Source organism: Gracilinanus agilis, chromosome 3 (genome assembly GCF_016433145.1).
Source record: "Gracilinanus agilis isolate LMUSP501 chromosome 3, AgileGrace, whole genome shotgun sequence".
NCBI classification, from domain to species: Eukaryota; Metazoa; Chordata; class Mammalia; order Didelphimorphia; family Didelphidae; genus Gracilinanus; species Gracilinanus agilis.
In genome coordinates, this window is record NC_058132.1 from 48,458,507 (window position 1) to 48,472,421 (window position 13,915).

The following is a 13,915-nucleotide window of genomic DNA, read 5'->3' on the forward strand; positions in this document are numbered from 1 at the left end:
ATACTAATAACTGATACAACCCTAGGTGGGACCTGAAGGGTTACCCATCCACCTGACCAGTTAGGGTCCTACCTGGGCACTGTTATTTAGAAAGGAAATAATACCATCAAGCAAAGGTGACTGAGTTGGTGTTCCCAGTCATCAGCAACCTAGGGGAATACAAAGACACAGCTTCCCTCCCCAACATCCATATATCCCTAGGAGTATAGTAGTACCCTTTTTATTTCTTTATAACAAAGGACATCAATGATTTAGAAGGACTAGAGAAAACTTCTCGCCAGTTTAGACTAAGACTTACAAGAAAATAACATTTCAGTCAGAAGTGGAGAATGTTACCTTCCAAGCCTGATGGAAAACTTGTGTAAAGTCATGGAGAGGAGAGGAACTGAACAAAGAAAAGGGATTTTCCCATTATTTTCCCAAACAACTAGTTTGTGGTCACACTAGGTCTCTGTCTCTGAACATTTTCTACTTCCCTTATAAAAGCCCTGAGATGGAAATAAATGCAAAATACATACTGATTACACAAAGGATTCCACTGTGCTTGCTAACAGGAGTTTGGTCTATTCAAACATGTAGTGACCTAAAACTCAAGGGTTAATATGAACAACCAGCCACACATTTAACATATAATTAATTAGCCAAGTGTGCTGAGATCCTTTTTCTGAACCCTTGTCCTTCTTCACTTCCCTGCAGCTTTTGTCGCTGTGGATCGCCCTCCCCTGTATACTGTCTTCTCTCTGGTTTTTCATGATGCTGCTCTCTCTTAGTCTTCCTCCTTCCTATTTGACCACTCCTTCTCTGTCTACTTTCCTAGATCATCATCCATCTACTGCCCACCCCCCATCATAGCTAAGTCTTTGCACTAGGATCTCTTCTCTTTGTTTCTAGCTCTACGATCCCCCTTAATGATCTTATCAACTCCCATGGGGTCAGTTATAATCCCTCCACAGGTGATTCCTACACTGATTGCCCCCTCATCTCTTTTCTCCCCTCTGCCTCTTGGAATCCTTGCTTTCCTTCAACACTCAATGTAAAACCTTCTGAAGAAAGATTTTCCTGTACCCCATAGAAGCTACTGCCTTCCTCTTCAAGGCTACCTTGTATATGCTTTATATGTCAATAGATTTTTGTGTGTATATGCATATTCTGTGTACATATATATGTGTGTATATATATGCATGTGTGTAGGTGTCTTGTATACATGGAATGGGAATTAGGATTTATATATTGTGTATATGTACATATAGTGTATAGATATTGTATATATCCTAATTCCTATTCTAATAGGGAGAATATGTCCAGAATATATTTTTCTTTCTATTAACAATATGTGTTTTCTCTAATACATATTATATTTCTTTAATGTATATTAAAATATATACTTCTCTAATATATATGCATGAATATATATATATATATATATGCACATGTTCTCCTTATTAGAATATGAGTTCCTTGAGGACAGAGAAGGAACAGAGAATGTTTCACCCAGAGCAGAAAAGACTGAGGGTGAGCATGGGAGAAGTGGGATAGAGAAGGATCCATTATAGTGATGTAAAGGACTGTCCTGGGGAAGAAGAATTAAATTCGTTTTTCTTGGCTACATAGGGTAGAATGAGGAACAACAGAAAGAAGAAGCAAAGAGGTAGATTTTGGTTTGATGTTGCAATAATTTTCCTAACAGTCAGGGCCTTCCAGAAGTGGAAGGCTGCTGTGGGAGGTAGTGGATTCCCCTTAATGAAAAATCTTCCAGCAAAAATTGAACAACCCTTTGCTGGGAATGCTTGGTCAGGCAGAGGTGGAGTTAGCTGATTTCTGAGATCCTTTCTGATAAGAACATTCTGAAATTCTGATATTGCCAAGAGAGGGAAAAGCAGGGTAAGAAGGAAGTCTAGGGCACATGTTTTGAGAACACTAACATAGGATTCAAGTGTGATTAAAGAGAATCCAGGAAAGGAGACAGAGAAGCAGTGGTTAGAAAGGAGGAGAGCAAGGCAAAATGGTTCAAAGGAAAGAATCCTGGATTTGGAGTTCAAGGACTTGGATTCAAATGGTAGTTTGGATATTTATAACATGGATGATCTTGGTCAAATCACCGAACTTCTGTGGGTCTTAGGTACCTTATCCATACATGAAGAGGATGGACTAAACAACCTCTAAGATCCCTTCCAACTCTAAATCTATTTTTCTCTTAGTGTAATGTCCTTGAAACAGAGGGAAAAGAGAGTGTCCATTGGAAGAAGCTGGTCAACATAATCAGAGCTGCTATGAAGTCAAGGAAGCTATAATACCCTAAGTCCAAACCCATTTCTGATGCTCACAATTTTGGTGAGTTTGGGGAAATTATGTAACCTCCCTGCACCTTGATTTCTTCATCTGGACCATGACAGAGCTGGCCCCTCACCTTGAATTCTCCAAGGCAATAGAAGATTGGAAAAGACTGTTGACAGAGAATTGTGAGGGGAAAGGAGGAGAGAGAGAGAGAGAGAGAGAGAGAGAGAGAGAGAGAGAGAGAGAGAGAGAGAGAGAGAATTTAAAACAGAGTAGTAAAGGCAGATGTCTGATTGGAAAGGATTCAGGAAAGGGTGGGTAGTGAAGGAATGGAAATGGAGTCTGTGGGTAGAAACAACTTTTTCAAGTCTGACAGTGGAGGAGAAGATGGAATAGGAGGGCCCAACATCAAAGTAATTTTTTGGTCACTTAAAGACTGATCGATTCAAGTCAGTAAGCTCTTATTAAGTATTACTATATTCCTGGCATTGTGCTAAACACAGAGAATACAAAAAAAAGGCAAACCCCACCACTCCCACCATGAAGCAGGAAAAAATAAGAAAATTTAATGATAGAGAGAATGCTGAGGGGGAGCTGAATATTTCAGAACCACATGTAGAATTCTCAAGCATTCCCTCTGGGGCACCATAAAGCTAAGTTCTCTCTTCATGCTCCAGTGTTCTCCTCCCCACTTCCTCTTATTCCACATTTTCTCTGAAACAAAATAAAAATGACTTTCAGATCTAGAAGAATTCTTCTGGGGTGGAATTCTGCACAGAATTACAACAATAATAGCAACACATTTTTAGAGCATTTTCTTCTAAAGTCCACCATACTTGGCACATTGTGCTTAAACACTTATTATTTGAGTTGATTTGCTCCTCAAAGTAAATCCATGAGTCTCATTTTACAGATGAGGAAACTGAGTCTCAAAGAGGTTAAGTGAATTGTTCTGGGTCACAAAGGCAAAATAAAGTCAGCGGGAAGGAAAACTACGTTTTTCTTGTCTCTGAAGCCAACACTCAAGGCACTGCCTCCCTAAATAAAGATTTCCCTTGCACATAGCTTTAAACCATCTTGAAGTGAGAGCAGCCTTGTATTCCCAATTATTGGTCAGCAATGTGCAGAACAAATGAACACTCCACTGGGGCTGGAGAGCAGTGAGTGGGTCCATTGAATGGCCCTGATCACAAGTAATGGTTCCCCACACAGGGAAAGTGTCAGAAGAAATTCATCAAACAGTTGTTTATAAGCTCTTTCCCCGTCCCTAGGGAGCATTCCATCAGTCCTTGGCAAGCAGCCACTTCTGGAGTGAGGCAATGTGGGCTTTATTTCTCGGCATAATAGGAGGCTGGGTGGTACTGTATGGAATACTGTACTGCACTTATTAACCGTTCCCTGGCTTTTCCCCATCTCCCTTCTCTTTAGCCTCTTTCTTCTATACTCTCTAACCCTATCCCTTCAATACATACCATCACTGTGAAAAAGAGAGCCATGCTGGGTCTGCTTTGCCCACTATCAACTGGCTTCTGACCCCACCACTCTGCTGAATTGCTCTCTTTGAGGTCTCCGGTGACCCCCTTATTATGGAACTGACTGCACACAGGGCAGCGTAAAGAGGGCTGAACTTGGAACTACACATCCTACTTTGGAATCCTGGCTATGCCACTTACTACCTCTATAATCTTATGCAAATCTTATGCTTAACCTTTTTATTGGATCGCAGATTTTTAGCTGGAAGAGACCTTAGAGACCATCAAGTCTAAATATCCTCCTCCCCCACAATTTGTACAGATAAGTAAACAAGCATGGAGATGATAGGTGGCTTCCCCAAGGCATAGAGCGAATAAATGCCTCAGGCAAGATTTGAAACTAAATTTTCCTGACTTCAAATCCAGTATTCAATCTAGTATGCCACAATGCCATCCTTCCACTTACAGTTCTCCATTTCTTTAGCTGGAAAGGAATGGAATGAAATCAATGAACTTGAGATCCCTTCCATCTATAGTGTTAGTATAATCCAGTATTTTCCCATCTTCATTCTTTGTTAACTCTGCAGAATGGCACAAAGTTGGCCAATTCAATTGAATTAAATATTTATAAAGAATCTCCTGGGATAGCTAGGTGGGCAATGAGTAGAGCACTGGGTCTGGAATCAGGAACACTCATCTTTCTGAGTTCAAAACTGGCCTCAGACACTTTTTGTGTGACCCTGGGCAAGTCATTTAACCCTGTTTGCTTGAGTTTCCTCATCTGCAAAATGAACTGGAGAAGGAAATGACAAATCACTGCAATATCTTTGCCAAGAAAACCCCAAATAGGGTCAGAGAGAATTAGACACTCCTAAAAAAATGACTGAACAACAACCACAAAGTACGTCCTATGTGCAAAGTACCATAGGCATGACCAGAAAGAAATGAACTTCTACTGGAGATACAATATATTTTTCCATATGCCATATCTACAATTTTATTGGCATAAGGAGCTATCAGTGAAGAAACTCCCCATATCAGTGTGAATCTACACAGAAGAGAAACCACCAAATAAATCACCTGCTATACATCTTATATACCAGTAAAATTGAGAAATTTTAAAAGGCAAAATTATTTTCAAAAATAGAATATCCAAGTTAATAGAACACAAAAAGAAACATATAGGCAATTTTAGAAAAGGAAATTGAACTAGTTATAAAGGAAAATTTAAAAAACCTTGATCCAGACAAATCCAGACAAAAATATAGCAAATGTTTAAAGAAAAATTAATAATCATAGCACCTAAATCATTCTGAAAATTGAGAAAGAAAGCAATCTTGTTATTGTTGTTCAGACCTGTCCAACTCTCTGTGATTCTGTGACAACAACTCCAGGACCATAGCAATCCATGGGGTTTTCTTGGCAAGGACACTGGGATGAATGGTTTGCCATTTCCTTCTCCAGTAGATCTACTGGATCTTTTTTTGTCAAGCAAACAGAAGTTCAGTGACTTGCCCAGAGGTACACAAATAGGAAGTATCTATAGCCAGATTTAAGCAAATTCCTGATTCCAGGCCCATCACTCTATCCACTGAGCCATAGCTGCTTCTAAATCAGAATGAAAAAAGCAAATAGAACCTTAGATCCCTATCATTAATACTGATCCCCTGATTCTTGAGCTAATCCTAATTTTAAACATAATTTTAGCAAAAAAAAACCCTACAGTAAATTAAAAGAATATTTACTATTTTAAAGTTGCATTTATACAGAAATCCAAAGATGGTTGGATATTAGAAATAATATAATTCATTATATTAAGAACAAAAACATCCCAAACCATATAATTATATCAATAGATTTACAAAAGGTTTTTTTTAAACCCTTATACTTCGGTGTATTATCTCATAGGTGGAAGATTGGTAAGGGTGGGCAATGGGGGTCAAGTGACTTGCCCAGGGTCACACAGCTGGGAAGTGGCTGAGGCCGAGTTTGAACCTAGGACCTCCTGTCTCTAGGCCTGACTCTCACTCCACTGAGCTACCCAGCTGCCCCCTACAAAAGGTTTTTAACAACATGCTACCCTTTTCTACAAAGCATAAGCACAAAAGGGCCATTTTTAATAGATAAGAGAGATAAGAAAACAGAAAAGTTACGTCATTTTCAATGAACACTAGAAGCTTTCTCAATAAGGACCAGAGTAAAAGAAGTATAGCTCCTTACCTTACTTCTATTTATCATAGTACTAGAAATTCTAACAATAATAAGACAAGAGAATGAAATCACACACACATACATATAGGCAAAAAGGAGGGAAAAATCTATCCCAATTTGTTGATAATATGATGATTTACTTAGAAAACCACAGTAAATCAACAAAGCAAGTAATTAAGAGAATTACTTCAATAAATAGCAAAATATGAAATAGACAAAACTATCAATATAGATCTTTGACTGTTTTGTAATTTAGAGTCCAGAGTTCAACACAGCTAGTGAGTAATAGAAGTGAGACTTGAATTCAAGTCTTTTTGTCTGCAAGGCTGCAGACAGATGCTCCTCACCCCGGACAATACAGACACAGTTGATAAAAGAGAAGCTGTTTGTATACAGCTGGGATTTAGAGAAAAGAGTCCAAGATTTGAAATAAAAATACGTGTTTTTAAATCTCATCTTTGCTATGCACTATTTGACCTTATAGAAGTTATTTTATCTCTTTGGTCCTCAGCTTTCTTATCTATAAAATAATGGTGTTGGATTAGATGACCTCTAAGGTCTCCTCCAACTTGGAATCTATGGTCAGACAGTGTATTTCCACTCCATAGTCTCACCAGATAATTACCCAGCAAACACAGTTCGTTCTCTAAGTCAACACTAGATGGGTAGTCACCAAACTTTTTTTGATCACATACCAGTAAGAAATGTCTGAGTACCCTCCAATATGTTACAGAAAAGTTTCATCATTTTATTTATTTATTTACATTATTTATGTTATTTTATACATATATTATATATATATTATTGATAAATTGTATATGTGCATTCCTGTACTAATCATTATACATATTATAACACACAAAAATGGGAATTAAAAAAGGAAGAGATAAAATGAAATCATTTGATCTTAGAGTTAAAAGGGAATCTCACAAGAATTTATCGAATGATAGATGTGGTCAGACTTGATTTAAGAAAATTACAATGGCAATTACGTGTAAGATGGATCATAGAAGGGAGAAATTGGAGTCACAGACATCAGTTGGGAAGCTATATCACAACATTCATCCAGATGAGAGAAGATGAATCCCCAAAGTGGGGCCATATGAGTAGAGAGAAGGGGTCAGATAGAAGAGATCTGGACATAGAAATGGCAAGATTTGGCATTTGATTGAATATGTGGGATACTGGAGATTGAGGAGTCTATGATGATATAAGATCATAAACCTGGGTATCAGGAAGGATGGTGATGTTCTGAACAATAATAGGAAATGTTGGAAAAGGTATGGGCAGTGGCAGAGGGGTTCGGGAGAGGAAAGATAATACCATGAAATCTGCTACATGTGTTATAACCTATTCATGTCTACTCATCCATCCTGTAAACTCATTCTGTCCCAACTTAAATAGAAAGTGGGTGGGGTGGGCTGGGGTTCTTACTCACCAGTCACTGATGCAAAACCCAGGGCCATCAAGCTGTGGCAAGTACCCTTCAGACAAGAAGGATCTTGGAGGGGCAGGATGTGTGGGGTGGGGAGAAGAGAGATTTTCTTAATAGTAACCACAAAACATTTCTGTTATTGTCCCTTTTGTGGTAATGTTACAACTGTCCCGAAGGGTCAATACCCAGCTCAGAAGGGAGATTTCTAGATTTAGAGATGAAGGAGGACTTATAGGTCATCTAGTCCAACATGTTTGTTCTACAGATGAGGAAGCAAAGGCCCAGACTGGTTAAGTGATATGTCCAGAGTAACAGACATAGATGTCAGAGGCAAGATTTGAACCCAATAGTAATTGTTTGAGGTAACATTTGAACCCAGTTCTTCCTAATGCTAAGTTCAGTGCACTAATCGCTGAGCCATGCTACTTCTCAAGTAGGTAGCACTTCTCTTGATTTCTCAGAAAAAGTTAATTTCTAATGAAAATGCAATCTAGTGAGATTTAAAGCTAACATTCTTAAAATACAGAGGCACTGCTCTATCAAGGGGTTGAAAATATTTTACTTAATGTACAATGGAATTTTAAATATGAGAAAATTGTTTCCTTTGAGAAACATATGTTGTTTCCTAAGAGGAATTCAGAGGGATTAGACTTGTCTTGTTTGATCCCAAAAGGTAGAACAAAGATCAAAGGTGGGGATTATGGGGAAGCACATTTATATTAGATATAATAAAAACATTTTTAACTCACTAATAATTAGAGCTGTTCAAAATTAGGCTGAGATACCTTGGGAGCTAGTGGGTTTCCCTTCATTGGAGACCTTTTAGCAAAGGCTAGGTAGACTCCAGTGAAGAATATTCTAGAGGGGATTTTTGCTCTAATATTGGATTGAATGGCCCTGAACTCCCTGCTCTGAAGTTCTGTGATTCAAAAAATTTGTCAGAAAAAAAATAGGAGAAATATGCAAAAAAGGACAAGAAGTCATAGCTAACATATCTTTGAAATGAAGAATGTACCAAATTAAATTCAACTTCTCTCTGGATAAAAGGAAAAGGAATTTCATATCCTTTGGAGTGGAAATTTTCTATACTCATCATTTTGACTAACCTGGTTTTCCGAAAATAGCATGAGTCCATTTATCTATTGAACCCCACCTGAACAATATCTGTGTGAGGTCAACTCCCTCCCTGCTGCCTGTCCAGTGATGAGTCCCAGCTTCACAAGCCACGGTGATGCTCTTCAACTTTGAACTGGAGCCCTTCCCTTGACTGACTCCATGGAACAATATACTGGCAGGCATTTGGGCTTCCTCTGTAACTGGCAGATGTTATTGGACCTTCTCATTCAGTCTTGTTAGTTTTTCAATAGGGTCAGAGGAGGAAGCGATAAAGGAAATGTAGCCTAAAACAATGGCTAAACCTGGGCTGCTAAATGACATGGGGAAGACATAGACAGATGCCATACAGTCATTCTTCCACCCATCAATGTGAGTCATGCAAAAAAGCCCCCAAAAAACATTTCCGCTGGGGTAACAGACGCCCCAACAAGCAACTAACCCAATAGGTGAGAGGTTGAAGGTCCAAAAATGGTCTCTGAAGGTAGAATGGTGGGCTGAATCTGAAAAGATGAAATTTACTAGGATTAAATGTAAAGTCTCATCCTTGGGGTCCAAAAATCAACTTCAGCAGTGCAAAGAGAGAGAAGGCAGAGTGAAGTGCTCAGTTATTCTTTTAAGGTCCTATTAAAATCTCATTTTTTACGGGGAACTTTTCTCAACTTCTCCTAATTCTAGTAACTTCCCTATGTTATTAATCATTTCCTACTTATCCTGCATATCACTTATTTTGTACATATTTGTTCTTATGTTGTCTCCTTCATTAGACTGTAAGTTCCTTAAGTTCAGGGACTGTCTTTTGTCTCTTTTTGTATCCCCAGAACTTAGCACACAGCCTGGCATTTACTATGTACTTAATAAATATTTATCGATTGATTTATAAAAGATCTGAAAGTTTTTTTAAAAAATAATATTTTAGGGGGCAGCTGGGTGGCTCAGTGAATTGAGAGCCAGGTCTAGAGAGAGGAGGGCCTAAGTTCAAATCTAGGTTCAGATACTTCCTAGTTGTGTGTTCATGGGCAAGTCACTTAACCCCCATTTCCCAGCCTTTACCATTCTTCTGCCTTGGAACAATTACAAAGCAATGATTCTAAGATGGAAGGTAAGGGCTTAAAAATAATAATAATATTTTGTTTTTCCCCTATTACAACTTAAAATAATTTTAACATTCATTTAAAAAAATTTTGAGTTCCAATTTCTCTCTCTTCTTCTGACCCTCTTTCTCTTACTCTCTTCCTTCTTTCCCCCATCCCTGAGACAATAAACAATCTGATAAAAGATTTTGCAGTTGTAATCATATAAAACATTACCCTATATTAGTCATTTTGTGAAAGGTATCTCAAATAAAAAAATGAAATACATTATGTTTCAGTCTGCATTCAGACTCCATCAATTCTTTCTCAGGAGGAAGATGGCAATTTCTCATCATAAGTCTCTGAGATTGTCTTGGATCACTGCATTGCTAAGAATAATTAGTTCATTCATAGTTGTTCATCAAGAAATATTGATGTCACTGTGTATAATATTCTGGTTCTACTCACCTCATTTTGCATCAGTTCATATAAGCCCATACAGATTTTGCTGAAAGCATCCTGTTTGTCATTTCTTTCTTTCTTTCTTTTTTTTGGTACAAGTAGAATCTATTATATAATTTTCTTTTAAAAAACAAGCTGTACATAATATTCACATTTTTGAAGGATTCTCCCTTTTCTGTTCTACTCCATCTATAGAAATGCCCATCAAATCAGAATAAAAACATAAAAAACTAGTAGAATCTCACCCATTTATTTTTTTATTCAAAGATATTTTATTTTCCCAATTACATGTAATAACAATTTTTAACATACTTTTCCCAAAATTATAAGATCCAAATTTTTTGTCTTCTTCCCTTCTCTCCCTACTCTTGGGAGATGGTAAGCAATTTGATCTCTGTTATACATATATGATCATACAAAACATACTTTCATATAAGTCATTGTTGTAAGCAAATATTCCTATACCTGGTCTGTATAAGTCCAGAGTGAAGCCCAGAGTCCCCACTCATGTTTGAGAAAAGATTCTGAGCTCCAGCAGAAGGTAGGTCATAATACTCTGAGTTCTGCAAGCCATCAGCAGATCCTAGAGGAGATTGAATCAGCAGTTGGAGGTGGCTTTCAGAACTACTAGCCCACAGGCCATCATACCACCTTGGAAGAACTGAACTTGGAACAACTGAAACTTAAAGAAATCCAGAACTAAAGTTGAGGGCTGCAGCAAGGGAAAACTGGAATTTAAGAAAGTACCTCTGAGAACAGAGTCTACCTTTTAAAATAAAAGGATGGGAAAATGAAGAAATGGGGAAAAAACCTAACCATAGAAAAATTTTATGGAGACAAAGAAGGGTAAGGGACAGATGCAAAAGGGGACAGCAAGATCAAAACAACCACATGAAAGAATTTCAAAGGAAAAAGGGAATTTGTCTCAGACTCTAGAAGAGTTAAAAAATGAATTTAAAAATCAAATAAGAGAGGCAGAAAAAATGGGGAAGAGAAATAAAAGTAATACAAAAAGAAAATAACAGCTTAAAAAGTAGAATTGTCCAAGTGTTAAAGGAGGTTCAAAAGCTTGCCAAAGAAAATCATTACTTAAAAATTAGAAGTAGGCAAATAGAAGCTAATGACTTCATGAAACATCATGAAACTACAAAGCAAAATCAAAAGAATGAAAAAATAGAAGAAAATATGAAATATCTCACTGAAAAAACAACTAACCTGGAAAATAGATCGAGTAGAGATAATCAAAGAATTAATGGACTATGCAAAAGTCATGATTTTTAAAAAAGCCTAAACATCATGTCACAAAAAATTATCAAAGAAAACTGCCTTGATATTCTTGAACAACAAGGTAAAATTAGAAAATGAAAGAATCCACTAATCACCTCATGAAATAAATCCCCAAATGAAAACTCCCAGGAACATGATAGTCAAATTCAAGAAATCCCAGGTCAATGAGAAAATATTGCAAGCAGCCAGAAAGAAACAAATCAAATATCGTAAAGCCAAGGTCAGGATTACACAGGATTTAGCAGCTTTTACATTACTGAATTGAAAGGCTTGGAATATGATATTCTGGAAGGCAAAGGGACTAGGTTTATAACCAAGAATTACCTACCCAGCAAAATTGAGTATATTCTTTCAAGGAGGGTGTTAGGAGGTGGTTATTTAATAAAATAGAAGATGTCCAAGCATCCCTAATGAAAAGACCAGACTTAAACAGAAAATCTGATGTTCAAACACAAAACTCAAGAAAAGCATAAAAAGCTAAATAAGAGAAAGAAAATTTAAGGGATCCATTAAGGTTGAACTATTTATATTCCTATATGAAAAGATATTTGTAATTCAAAATTTTTGCCATTATAAGAGTAGTTTGAAGGAGTATACATAGACAAAGGGTATGGGAGTACGCTTTTTAGGATGATATAATATGTAAAAAAACAAACAAACAAACAACCCAAGGGGTGAAAAAGAAAATTGCACTGAGAGAAAAGGGAAGAGAGAGGAAAAATGGGATAAATTATATTACCTAAAGAGGTGCAAGGTGCTGACAGGTCATACACACACTTTATTCTCATTGAAATTGACTCAGAGGGGGGGAAATAACCATACCCATTGGGATATAGAACCATATCTTACTCTATAGACAATGTGCCAGGTAAATATTTAGGAGACTTCTAACTTAGTCCGTCCATGGACAGACAATATCCCTAGTGTCCTGGCACAACTAGCATCCTGGTACATTCAGTGTCAGTGCCTGAATCCCTGTGCAGCATTGCCATTAAGGCAGGTGGCATGAAGTTTGAAAGTCATTAATGTATAGAAGGAACAGAGGAAGAAGCTTAGGGTTGAAAAAGCAACACAGGAAGCTGAGTCATCCTTTTCTGGACTCATTTCTACACTAACTCTGTCTCTCAACTTGGTCTTTCTTATCTTATCTGGAAATCTCTGACAAGCCTGGGTTCAGAGTGCTGGATGCAATGGGGGAATCAGATTTTTACCTAAAGTTAGAAAGGCTGAAACATTTTTCTCTCTTTCTTTCTCTTTACAAATAAATGCTTATGTCTAGCAATACACCTCTAGATTAATTTTTATTTAAAACAAGAAGTAAGAAGGGAATAAGACTAGGGGTTGAGGCTGACGTGTAAGGGTGAAAAAGAGGTTTTATGGGTTCAATATATTAAAGATGGTTGCCAGAGGATTGAACCATTATCAATCCTCAATTAAGAATAATCTCAAATCAAAATTGACTTTTATGGAAATTTATTTACATAATAAGAGAGAGAGAAAGTATGGAGATAAGAATCTATCCCGCTGATTAGTCCAGATAGATCTTAACCCTCAGCTGAGGGTTAAAGGGCCTGAGGCCCAGAGGTGCATGGAGCAAACTTCATTCACAGAGTCTTTAAAAGTAAGTTTCTTAATAGAAGTTCAGGAAGATTCAGTCCTTAAACTCACCACAGAGAACAGTCTCTGTCACGAACCAGCAAAGCTCCCTCAGGTCCCCTTCACCAAACCAGAAGCAGCCTCACTCACTCAACTCCCACTTTTATAGGGGGCACGTATGCCTTCCCCTAGCCTGCGTGTCCAATCATAATAGACGCTTTCTCATAGAAAGCATAGGGGGCGGTCCGTTGATTCTGATTCGTTACTCACTCTAGCACAGATGGGTTTGGACTTCCTAGAATTGGAAGGTGCTCTCACCTTTGGTGATTAAATCTAAAGTTGGGCAATGTAGACGTAATCTAATTATCACAGAAAAGGGGTGTAATATAAGGGAGGGGGAATTGGAGGGAGAGAGAAAGAGTAGGATCAAAAGGGGAAAATGAGATGGAGGGGAATATATAGATGGTAATCATAACTGTGAATGTAAATGGGATGAACTCACTCATAAAATGAAAGTAGAAAGCAGAGCAGATTAAAAACCAGAATCCTATGATATATTGTTTTCAAGAAAAAGAACTTAAGGTAGAGAGACACATACAGAATAAAGGTAAGGGAATGGAGCAGGATCTATTGGGCTTCAACTAAAATAAAAAGAGCAGGACTAGTAATCATGATCTAAGACAAAGCTAAAGCAAAAATAGATCTAATTAAAATAGAAAAGGAAGGAAATTACACCTTGATAAAAGGTACTTTATACAATAAAGAAATAATAATATTTAACATATATGTACCAAATAGTATAGCTTCCAAACTTTTGAAGGAGAAATTAAATGAGTTTCAGGAGGAAATAGACAGTAAAACTATATATTCCCATCTAGATAAATCTAACCAAAAAATAAGCAATAAAAAATAAAGGAAGTGAATAAAATTTCACAGAACTTAAATTTAATAGAACTCTGAGGAAAATTGAGAGGATATATATATATATATAT